The 12863-nt window shown below is 34.1% G+C and overlaps 1 long non-coding RNA gene and 1 pseudogene across 4 annotated transcripts; one reads left to right on the top strand and one right to left on the bottom strand.

The window, feature by feature from the left end:
- Positions 1–1504: 1504 nt before the first annotated feature.
- The window catches only part of LOC116118830, a 28298-nt pseudogene continuing 16939 nt past the window's right edge, over positions 1505–12863 (bottom strand).
- Positions 7631–11085, top strand: LOC116118856. 4 transcript variants are annotated; one of them, XR_004126225.1, is made up of 4 exons: positions 7631–7872; positions 8452–8544; positions 9469–9601; positions 10122–11085. It is a non-coding gene; the product is annotated as an uncharacterized LOC116118856 (long non-coding RNA). The 4 variants fall into 4 exon arrangements; XR_004126224.1 differs by having other exon boundaries at positions 8452–8796; XR_004126226.1 differs by having other exon boundaries at positions 8452–9601; positions 10122–10282; positions 10859–11085.

The raw sequence follows: 12863 nt of genomic DNA, 5'->3' as shown, positions 1-12863 counted from the left end.
TGGATAGGCATAGACATTGGATGAATGTCTCTGCTAAATCTTGCATTGCTTCTCCTCTATAACTCTTACTAGTTTTTTTTTTTTTTCTTTAAATTATGAATCAGTTCTTGAAATTGATTCAAGAAAATGGCCCCTGGGGAGATTAATAACTACATAAAGCTATAAAAACACGTTTATAAAAATGAGTCAAAATGTTTTTAGAAATAGTTCATAATTCACAAGTACAATTGACCATAATCCATAATGAGATTAAATTTATTATGGTCAATGGTTAACCATAAATGTTTTTAGTGTGGCCGCAAGAGGACTCTAAATTAAACCCCACCTCAAGCAAGACATCAACTTCTCTCGTCGTGGAGAAGAGACTTTTAATATTGTTCTTGTCAAGTGTGTCCAGCCCGCTTCTCACGAATGGGAAATGGGCCCACTATCCAGTTTGCAGAGCTATGGAATCTATTTCAGCGTTTCTCGAACCAGTTTCATCACACTCTACAAGTGTCCGGGCCAGTCAGCTAATTTTTTAGGCCCCGAAGTTAGCAGTCAGGTAAATCTTGGCGTGATTATCCCTATTAGCAACTTACCTCTTAAATAATACACCCAAAAATCTTAGTTGATTGTTGAGCCACCCAATGGTGTTAGAGCTGGTTCAATTTCTTATTACAAAAATATGACATCTATGGAGGTAAAAACTAACCATGTATTGGTTTTTATTATAGTCCGTGTATAATAGATAATTACAGTTTCACCCTTAGGAATACATAAATTAGCAGATAGATGCTTGTACTTTTTGTTTCTTCAACCACTTTTACTATGATTCATTATCCAAGAAAGAGGGATGGAAAGTGTCTTTCTATACATTCAACTTGATTGGCTCTGTTTATGGTTAATTTTCGTGGGAACGGAACGTGTAGTAGTGAGTCAAGTTCATCAAAGAAATCAAAGTTTTGGACATGTATAATTGTTCTCTGAATCCTTCATGGTGCAAGAACTTACTGTTTGTGAATGGATGGAATTCCTCAGCTATTTATATTTATTTTTATGTTTTGATAGTCTTACTTAGCAAATATGTCTGAACTTGTTCTTTTGATATTTAGGATCTCTTTTTGTTGTGCCAAAATCAGTCACCAATCACAGCAAGACATTAGTCACCAATTAAGATCCAACAACAGCAAGAGCTAGAGAAATACAAGCTATCATCAACTCACCTTGATAATCAACATCCATCTTAACTTAACTATCAAATTAAAATCTGGATTGCTGATACTTTCCACGTGTGACAACAGGATCAAGAGCAACATGTTGAGTAATCATCACGTTGAAGTCGGCTAAATAACATCTTATAAAAGAGAAGGAGAACAAATGCATAAGGAGGCGAAGCATACATTCGAGTCTAAGCTATTATTTTTCTCTGTAAACAAAACATTACTCTATTTTTGTACGTTTTATAGTCGATATTAGAAAAATAGTTAGAGAATAATAAAATAACAGTGGACGTAAGACTTGCTTACAACATACAGAGCTTATTTTAATTTCTTTCAAAGAATGTTCAAGAAAATTTAAGGTTGGTCATACAAATAGACAAGTAGAAGCAAAAGCATTCAAATCAGAAGTGTTTGATTCTTAAACCTCTACCTTTAAAATTATAGCACAGCATGAATTTTGATAGATGCGTGAACATGTTCAAACCTTCTATCTACACATTCCTTATTCAATAGAACTTACAATACAGACTATATTATGTAACATGCTAGTTCCAATGTTTGTTATAATGAGCTAGATAACAAGATCAAACAAGTAAATTTATAACCAATATACTACAATAATAATACGAATTTGAAGCTGGAAAGTTTAGCTCTAGATTGAAACACTGTTGGGAATTCCTTTGCCAGTAATACCACCTTCACTAGTAGGAAAGAGCAAAGTGTACGGCATCACGACAGGTCCAACGCGGTTCTTCAGCATCTTGTCATGGTTTCGTGCTATAATTCTTTCTTCAATGTCTCCCAATTTCTTTCCGAACTCCTCGAATGCTTGCAATGGATTTTTATCTGATGTCCATTCAGGTGTGTCTCTTTTTCCAAGGTACACCTCATCTGTTGAATGCCTTGACAAAATTTCTATAAGGGCAATTCCCAGAAGGGTCTGCAGCTGACCAGTGATTGTTCTCAGGAACAATTTGTCAGGATTTGACTCTAGCTCATCATAGTCTGAAGTTCCTTTTTCAGGCATGAATCTTCTGCTTATAGTCCGGCGGTTAGGGAGGAAACCTGCATAAGGGTATTGTCCAAAGTTGACCGCAGCATGGAGAGCAGAAGCTATCCATATGATCATAGTGCATGTTTCTATCAGCTCTTCGCGATTCTGCATTTTAGGCCACCAGGGCTCGTTTTTCTTGTCGCCATGACCCTCCTCTCGTAGTTCCTTCCACCAGGATTGCAGTTCAGACTCCTTTTGCATCATTTCACATAAATCTTTCCCATTTTTGGATATCCCATTGTAGTGGTCCACTTTGAGAAGTCAATTTACATAATTTATAACTACCCTAAATTACCATCATCCAATGAGTATGCACAAAATGATGTGGAAAGCAAAACAAGTAGAATGAGATTGCAATTAAAGGCATACCTTAAAAAGTACTATGTTAAAAAAGAAAAATTTTAAGATGGAAGGAGTATATGCTCTTTGACTTTGAACGAGGCCCAGCTATATAAACAAATTTACAATGTTGAGGAATTAGGCCTAAGTCGTTAATGGTCACCATCGGGGATGTTATATTAATAGAAAGACAGATTAACTTGAAGATTATTGAGAATATTTAGGGAAATGTGCTTGGTTAGGTTGAAATAAATGGGTAGGTATGTTATATTGATATGTTAGGTTGGAAGAATAGATAGGTAGATATATTATAAAGATTATTAAATTACCCTTTTTCTAAATACTAATATAATATTATTTTTTGAATAATTTTCAAGACGCAAGAAGATGGGATGACTCGTACTAAAAGGAAGTGTGATGAGTGTGAAAATGAAAGCTACTAATAAAAGAAGAGCAAGAATCAATGACAGGATAAATAGAAATAGGTATTAAAGAATGTTTTCAGTTTGGGGTTTCGTTAATAGAAAGAAAATGAAAATATTTAGCAGTAAAGAAATCAATAGAGAATTACATGCTTTCTATTGCTGATGATATTTGGATAGAGATAAGGAAGACAGCAAGTATGGAACTGATCTTGGACAATTTTGGTTTGAAGAATTTGATGCTTTTGTTTGGGGTTTTGAGGTTTTTATGAAATAGATTTGCATGTGGATTTTATATTGAGAATTAAGAGGAAGTTGGTCTGGGCTAATGGAAACCGTGGCGAAGGTCGAAGGCCAACGGGCCCGAAAGAGAAAAAAAGAAGAAAAAAGTACTTATGAAAACAGAGTTGATAATTTGATAAGCCCTTCCTTATAACTAAATGGCAGATATGCCCTTGATGACTTGGGAATTATGAATGGTTCTTGTGTAAATATGATGGAACTGTATGGATAAGAAAGTCATGTTAATTGTACTCTGTCCATTGACAATGACTGGGGTAAAAATGAATGCGTGCTAACGTCATTACCACCACTAAAATTCAGAAGTGCCTGTTCTTTTAATTGGAAAAATTTATCGTCATACATTAATTTTATATGTTTCTTTTCAAATTCTTCGAAATTTATCGACATGCATTAATTTTATATGACATATAATTTATATAAAAAAATTTATCCATGTTCGTTGGATAAGTGCAATCGAACCGCAAATATAGAATTTTTTTTTTTTTTTATACCAAGATATAATATATAAAAATCCATAACGGCAAAGATAGCTATCGATAACCATAAATTGATCCAATGGAGTTGGTTGATAAACATGTAAAAACAATTCCTTAATTGAATACATTAATGAAGTAAAAGAAATAGAAAATACATAACTGTAAAGTCAAATTAACTGACAAATAACCAACTTTCATAACTTACTGAATTACTACAACAAAAACAGTAACTCTAAATAACTACCAGTTCCAACCTTTGTATCACCTGTACTAATTGTAAAGTCACGAATTCGATTCTTTATGCAGCCACATGAGAAATTAACCATAACCATGTCTCTACAGAAACACTAACTACCTATCTATGAATCTCAATTTTCTCTAGAGCATTCTTGATTAGGTTACATCCTACTTCAAGTCCTTCAATCTCTTCAATTGTAGGAAGAACTGGTTCTAGGTTTTCTTGGTTTTGGTCGACCCAAGTGATGAAGATGGTAGGAAGTAATGGTAGAGTGTGAAGATGGCAGTTGAGAAAGTGTTCAATTAGACTCCATAGCAGTGCATAGCATGGAGATATGACAGTGAGAAACAAATAGGCTACTAAGAAATGTGAGGGTGGTAAAACAAATGACGCTAGGGTTGATAGAGCTAGGAGAAGAGAAAATTTTGCAGGACGCAAGAAGATGGGACGGTTCATACTAAAAGGGAGTATGATGGGTGTGAAGACGAAAGCTACTAGTAAAAGAAAAGAAAGAATCAATAACAGGATAAATATAAATGAGTATTGAAGAATGTTTTCAGCTTGGGGTTTCATTAACAGAAATAAAATGCCAGCACTAGGAAAAAAACCTCAAATCAATGGAGAACTGAGGGGATTCTATTATTCCAAAAATATACATTGATCTCGACACCACCAATCAAAACTCAACAGACTTCTCTTCCAATCAGAATTCAACAAGAGCGAAAAGACCAAATAACATTAGCTGTCAAAACCAAACCGACCTAAGCTGTTATTAAGAGCATTTATATCAATTCTATCCCATTTTAAGATCAAGATTAAGGAGGGATCTACACGTGTCAAGACAACTTGCAAAAACACTAATTACATTGAACTCAAAGGTATAAATTGACAGCTCTCTTTATGGAAGAAAATGTTAGGCATATGAGAGCTGGACATACATTCGAGTTTCAACCATTATTTTTCTCTGTAAACAAAGCATTACTCCATCTTTATACGCCTTACAGACGATATCAAAAAAATAATTAGAGAATAATAAAATAACAATGGATGTAGGATTTGCTTATAGCATTTGAACCACTATAAAAATATCTCTTGTAAGTTTTTTATTTATATTTCTTTAAGCATATATCACCACTGTACTATAATCAACTCTCATAATCATTTCATATGTAATTTCATAATATTTTGCACGTGCGAGGTTGTTGGTATCAAAATTAGATATTAATATTTTCTATTGCTGATGATATTTGGATAGATATGAGGAAGAAAGCAAGTATGGAACTGATCTTGAACGTTTCTAGTTTGAAGAATTTGATGCTTTTGCTTCGGGTTGAGGTTTTTTTATGAAATTGATTCAATGAGTGAAGGAGGTTTTATATTGAGAATTGAGAAGAAGCTGGCCTGCGCTAATGGAAACCGTGGCAAAGGCAGACAGGCCACATAGAGATAAAAAGAAGAAAAACTACTTACGAAAACTGAGTTGATATGCCCCTCCTTGATGACTAAATGGCAGATATGCCCTTGATGCTTGGGATTATGAAAACAGAGTTCATGGTTCTTGTGAAATATGATGGGAGTGTATGGATAAAAAAGTCATGGAACAGAACTTTATGTAAATAAGTTTATGGCAGATATGCCCTTGATGACTTGGGGATTATGAAAAAATGGTTCTTGTGTAAATATGACGAAACTGTATGGATAAGAAAGTCATGCAACAAAGCTTTATGTAAATAAATTTATGGCAGATATGCCCTTGATGACTTGGGGATAATGAAAACAGAGTTGATGGTTCTTGTGTAAATATGACGGGAGTGTATGGATAAGAAAGTCATGGAACAGAACTTTATGTAAATAAGTTTATGGCAGATATGCCCTTGATGACTTGGGAATTATGAAAAAATGGTTCTTGTGCAAATATGACGAAAGTGTATGGATAAGAAAGTCATGCAAACAAGACTTTATGTAGATAAATTTATGGCAGATATGCCCTTGATGACTTGGGGAGTTGGTGGTTCTTGTGTAAATATGACGGAAGTGTACGGATAAGAAAGTCATGTGACAAAACTTTATGTAAATAAATTTATGGCAGATATGCCCTTGATGACTTGGGAATTATGAAAACAGAGTTGATGGTTCTTGTGTAAATATGACGGAAGTGTATGGATAAGGAAGTCATGCAAACAAAACTTTATGTAGATAAATTTATGGCAGATATGCCCTTGATGACTTCGGGAATCTTATTAAAATAATTGGGCATTTAAGTGGGTCAAACTTATTGTGGCAAGTCACCGAGTAACTCAAGAAAGTACTTTTTTATCCATACACTTCCGTCATATTTACACAAGAACCATTACTCTGTTTTCAGAACCCCCCAGTCATCAAGGGCATATCTGCCATTTAGTCGTCAACGAATGAAGGAGGATCATATGCTTGCATTTTTCTTCAATATTTGTACTCTTCGCCACAAGTTCCATTCGCCAAGGCCAACTGACTCTCAAGTCTAACCAGTATAAAAGCCCTTCCACTCATTGAATCAATTTCACAAAAAACCTCAACACCAAACAAAAGCATTCAATTCTTCAAACCAAAAACGTCCAAGATCAGCTCCTCATCTCTATCCAAACATCATCAGCAATAGAAAGCATGCAATTCTCCATTGATTTAAGGTTTTTTCCCTTACCGCTGCTAAATATTTTTATTTTCTTTCTATTAAAGAAGCCCCAAGCTGAAAACATTCTTCAGTACCCATTTCTATTTATCCTGTCACTAATTCTTGTTCTTCTCTTATTGTTAGCTTTCCTCTTCATACCCATCACACTTCCTCTTAGTATGAACCGTCCCATCTTCTTGCGTCCTGGAAAATTTTCTCTTCTTCTAGCTTTGTCAACCCTTGCATCATTCATTTTATCACCCTCTCATTTCTTAGTAGCCTATTTGTTTCTCATTATTATATCTCCATGTTATGCATTATTATGGAGTTTGATTAAACTTTTCTTCAATTGCCTTCTTCACACTCTACGATCGCTTCCTACCATTTTCATCAATTGGGTCAACCAAAACCAAGAAAACCTAGAACCAGCTCTTGCTCCAATTGAAGAGATTGAAGGACTTGAAGTATGAGGTAACCTAATGGAGCATGATCTGGAGCAAATTGAGATTATAAGTAGTTAGTGTCTCTATAGAGACAAGGTGATAGTGGTTACATTGTCATGCTGCTATATTGAAAATCTAATTCTAGACTTGAAAATTGTTATTTTAAGTTGCTGTTGTTGTTTTAGTAATTAGTAAGTTATGATAATTAGTTATTTGTTAGTTAATTTGATTTTGTACTGACCACTAGATCCACTACTTGTATTTTATGTTTCTTTTACTATATTAATATATATAATAAAGGAATTGTTTTTACCGATTGGATCAAATTTACGGTTATTGGAAGCTATGTTTGCCGTTGGATTTTGATATATTAGATCTTGGTTAAAAACAAAAAAAATTATATTCACTGTTGGATTGCTCGTATTCAAATTAAAAGAAAATCTAGAAAAAATAATAATAAAAAAAATGCACTATTTTAATAAGAAAAAACAGTATAAATAAAATATACTTTTTCGTGAAGACGAAAGGTCGCACTCTCTTTCCCAATCCCAAACCCGAAAGCAAGTAAAACTTGATAAAAGAAGAAATTCCCACAATCTGTTTCAGCTTGCTCTCTCTCTCTCTCTCTCTCTCTGATGGTGATACCCGTTTACTCTTTCTGGTTTTATTTTAGTGGTGGTGTTGTTGCCTTTTCGATCTGGCTGCTGTGATTGGTTTCATTTGGCCGCGATTCCAAACTTGGAGTGTTAGTTCTCTTTTCTCCCTTTTTCTTCTACGGTAGTTTGTTTTTGTGTTCAAGATTTGGGTCATCGTAGTTGCGGAAATTGTGAATTAAATTGAAAAGATGCCTGGCAAAAACAACCCTTGTTTGTTTTGTAAAATATTCTCAAAGAGGGATGAATTTTTACTGTGTTTTGTGAGGGGAGAGTGTATGGATGATTCAAATTCTTCCTCTTAAGATTTCCTCTCTAGTTACTCTCTTCTCTATTTATAGGCTTTCTAACTGTAAGTATCTCTTTTATCTATATTTGAGGGATTATGTTAGTTTGATTCAAGTTTTGAGACTAAAATATAGGTTTTGGTATTGATTTAAATCTCTCAATCTCGTTTGTTATTTATATTTTGGGAAATTGGAAGATAAAGAAGCTAGAAGTGTACCAAACTATTTACAAACCGTTAATCTCCGAGCTTTACTCTAGTCATTAATTTTTGAAACTTGTTTATTCAATAATTCTTTTTGGGGCTTGATTATTGCATTTTTAATATGCTCTTTTGCGCTAAATAATCTGGGATTTTACCTTATAATTTGTTTATATGAAATCAGAAATGATAAAACAAAAGGCTTTCGTTTTGCGACCAAAACTCGGAAATTCAACATCAAATTTCTCTAGAAGTTCTCCGAGGATCAATACGCATGGTAATATACAATTCCAGTTGGGCATATGTGTTCATTCACCAGTTCCTGACTTTGTATTGGTCTTTGTGGATTGGGAGAATTTATTTTGCTGGCCTCAATGTTATTCTATCACGGACCAAGGAAGAGTCACAACACCTAGTATTGTGCGATTCTCGGTGTCTTGAAAATTCAAATCAAGATTAACTGAATAATGCTTACAAAGGAACTGCTATAATGAGTCATCCAACAAATGTGAAGATCCTGATAAAAAAGGTTCTGGCAATCGTATCTTTTTGTTGAATATTATGCTATAGGCTATGCGTCACTTATTCTATCCATAAAAACTTCTGGATTTGGTAGTATCATGATGTTTCAGTTATGCCATGTTTTGGAATGAAGATATGCTGTTGAGTTTGTTTTTTCATTTCCAGAAAGCTTTGAGATTGAACTTCGAATGCTTAAACACTTGACTTTAAATGCACCTAATTAATCAAGTCTCCATTGTGCTATAGTTTTGAATGGATATGTTTTCTCATGATGGTTGGATCTTAATTTTTAGAATGCTTGAGATTGATCAATTTGTTAATACCAAAGGTCAGATTCATAAATCATATTCTTTCCATCCTAAAAAATTTTATCTGCTCTTTTTCCAGGACATATTTTTCTAGAATTTAAGAACTTTTTTGTTTCTACAATATCATGCCCATATAGAACTCTCATCTTGGTGTATAATAACATTGTCAGATTCCATAGAAAATGCTCAGGTCGATCTAACAATTTTGGTAATTCCTTTGTGTTAAATGTCAATCCTTAATACAAATACTTGGTCAAGCATTGGCAACAATTCAGTTCATTCTCTTTTCTATGTCCAATTTAAATGTGATCAGTGCTGCCTTGTCAACTGGAAATGAATGGATATTTAAGCATTCTGGTGAGTGGTTTCAGGTTTGAATGTTCTCTCCATCAATAGGGGGATTCAAGTAATCAACTTGTGGATGTTGTTCAACAGACAGAGCTTTTTACTAGCTTCTACTCTGAGTGCCTAGCAGATAGACAGAGAAGAGAATATCTGCAACAAGTAACTCTCGTATCTTCCTGGATCTTATACCCTTCGCCTGAATGTTGACTTGAAAATTTTGTTTCAAAAAAAGGGCCTTTTACTGAAAATGTTTTTTTCAATAAATAATTTGTTTGGTGAGCGAAACTTATTGTGCATATCAAATTATAATATGTGGGTGGGCGTAGACATGGGATGAATGTCTATGCTAAATCTTGCATTGCTCCTCTATAACTCTTATTAGGTTTCTTTCTTTTTTTAATTTTTTTTTTTAATTATGAATCAGTTCTAGGAATAGACTCATACTTATGTGGTTCTTAGTGGTTATTAATTTATGATTAATGTGGTGAAGTTGCATGTAGAAAAAGAAAGGAAGAGCTAGGATCTTTCCTAATCCTTTTAAAATGTTTCACTTATTGGTATATACAAACCAAAAATAAAAATCTTAATGCTGTATGGTAAAACTCAATTAAACAATGTCTTCAAATTTAAGTTTTGTTTGTATGAATTTCTAATTGAGTTTATTTGTTGTTTTATGCAGGACCCTATTGGAGCTCAGTCCTGAAGAAAAAGAAGCAACACTACTGGCTGAGAAACATGCATTGTATGACGAAGTCATTCCCCTCCAACCCAATGCCATTGTCTTCCCCTAAAAACAATCTGCTTCTCACCCCAAATCAAGGTGATTGTCCATCCCCCAAGGTAACTGTTAATGTTAATGTGCAGTTTAGTTTTTATTTTATTTTTACTGCAGTTTAGTCAAGTTAATTGTTTAGTTAGTTTGATTGACTTGAGTTAAAACATGTGATGTGGGAGAAACCACTTATTGGCTTAGCTTTGGGCCTTAAGAAAATATGTAAGGCTGTGTGTTTTCCTCTGTAAGTAGACGAAAACAAAGAAATAGAAAAAAGGGCTGTAGAAAAAAGTGCAGAAATGGAAAATCAAAAGACCAGCAAATAAAGCTAGAACTTCTTCACAAATCTTCTTCTTTTAATTTCTCAAATTGTTCCTCTGTGTTCAGTTTTTAGACGACTTTTCAGATTGTTTTCTTCAGGTCTTGAGCTCCACTCCTCTGTCTTTTCCTGGAAATTGTTTGTGTATTTGTGTTGTGAAGTTGTTGAACAAATCAGCCAATGTTAGCTCTGCATCTTGGTTCTACAGCCCTAATTACTCATTGAGAAGATATAAGTTCTGGTGTGAACGAAGTGGATGGAATTTTCAGTGTATACATATGTTTACTTTGTGCTTAAAATTCTGTTTTGTTCATTGTGAGCGCAGGTTGTATTTGCAGCTGTATAGGCAGTCTATAGATAAGATAATTTTTCTTTTGATGGTATATCAATTTCCTTGAAGCAACGCATTTCATCTTCATTTCAAGTTTCAGCTACTTGAATGATTTATATTGATGGCAATTTTCTGGTTCTGAATGCAAACTCTTGTATTTTGGTTACTCTATAGTAACCTTGATGTAAGGGTTAGTCATAAATGATAATAACCTTTGATTTGATAGTCAATAAGACTAAATTTTGGGATGGGATGGGATTGGGATTGGGATTGATATGATCGAGTTATATGGAGTACTTTCTTTATATTATGATGTGTTATGGAATGGAATTATAATGATATGGTCATGCATTCGATATATTATGAGGATCTTTTGGGTGTATAATTTGCTTATTAACGGTAAATCAGTAAATCACAATGCAAAATTGTTGTACAGTGCTGACAGATATTGTTATTGAAGTTGTATCGTTTGGATGCACGGCATAAGCATTGTGTCTAAAACTAGAAGAGATTCTACCCTGGACTATAATGCGGAAGCACGGTTCCGTTTTAAGCTTTAAAAGAGATTATGCGTTTGATTGTAATGCCAAAAGGAGGATCTCATCTTATCATCATATTGCATGCATTAGTCCGAAAAGGTGTTATGCATACAAACTAATGTGATGTTATTGTAAGACCGGTTCATTTATATTGGGCACATAGTGTGGCCGCAAGAGGATTCCAAATTAACCCCACCTCATTCTAAACATCAACTTCTCTCGTAGTGAAGAAGAGACTTTTAATATTGTTCTTATCAAGTCTGTACAACCCGCTTCTCACCAACTTTGTTACCTGATTCTTCCCATTTTGTTCCCTGTCCTTCCTACTTATATCTTTAATGAAGCCCAAAGGAGCAGACTTACTGAAGATCAAGCAAAAATCTATTGAATTTTCTTTCTATTGTTCAAACCGCATGGAGAAGATGATGGGAAATGGGCCCAAGATGTTGTTATGCAGATTCTCCAATATCCAGTACTGTTTATATTGTCAACAGTTCTTGTACTTCTGATACTGTTACTCTCTCTTTACACCCATCTTACTGCCTCTCAGTCTCAGCACGAGCTCTCTCGTTGTCACACACAATAGAGATTTCTCAATCCTTTTGTCTCTGTTATTCTGTTAATCCTAACCTCAACCATTTTGCAACCCTATTGTTTCTGGATGACCTATGTGTTTTTAATTACCATATCACCTTGGTTTGCAGAGCTATGGAGTCTATTTCAGCGTTTCTTGAACTAGTTTCATCACACTCTAAAAGTGTTCGGCCAGTCAGCTAATTTTTTGGTTCTAAAATTGACAGCCGGGTAAATCCCAACGTGACCACCCTATAATATATCAAAGAGTCTTAGTTAACTGTTGGCCTCACCCGATGGTAGTAGAGTTAGGTCAATTTCGTATTACAAAAATATGATATCTATGCACGTAAAAAGTAACCATATATTGGTTTTTATTCTAGTCTCTTGTGACTTCCCTAATACCATTGAATTGATTCTAACCTCTCTATTTAGTATTTATAAGCAGAATAGGACATTTTTTTTCTACTATGCTTCATATTTCAAATCCTAATAAGACTCTTCTAATTTAATGCAATCTCCTATTTTGACTTAAAAATAAAGTCTTAAGTCAATTCTTCTTTCTTAATACAACTCATAATAAAAGGAAAATCAATTATTCTCTATTATAAATTCCTAAACTGAAATTTTCCTAAAAATCTTCGTCAACTATTAAAAAAAAAAAAAAAAAAAAAAAAAGGGTCCACATTCCAACAGTTTTGGATGTTAAGAAAATAGTTGAGAGCATGACAAACGGTGGTACACAAGATTTTGAAGTGTTTCTTTGGAACAGAGAAGCTTCAGAACTCAGTAATTTTCGGCTAGTTATGACATCAAGTGTATTGATCAAAGGCCCTTATAAAGATGCTGCGCCATAATTGTCCAAGTGAATTCATCAGATACTGTTC

The sequence above is a fragment of the Pistacia vera genome, unplaced genomic scaffold (assembly GCF_008641045.1).
Source record: "Pistacia vera cultivar Batoury unplaced genomic scaffold, PisVer_v2 Contig860, whole genome shotgun sequence".
Taxonomy (NCBI): Eukaryota; Viridiplantae; Streptophyta; class Magnoliopsida; order Sapindales; family Anacardiaceae; genus Pistacia; species Pistacia vera.
Note: the sequence above shows the minus strand (reverse complement) of the source record. Positions and strands in the feature narration are given on the sequence as shown.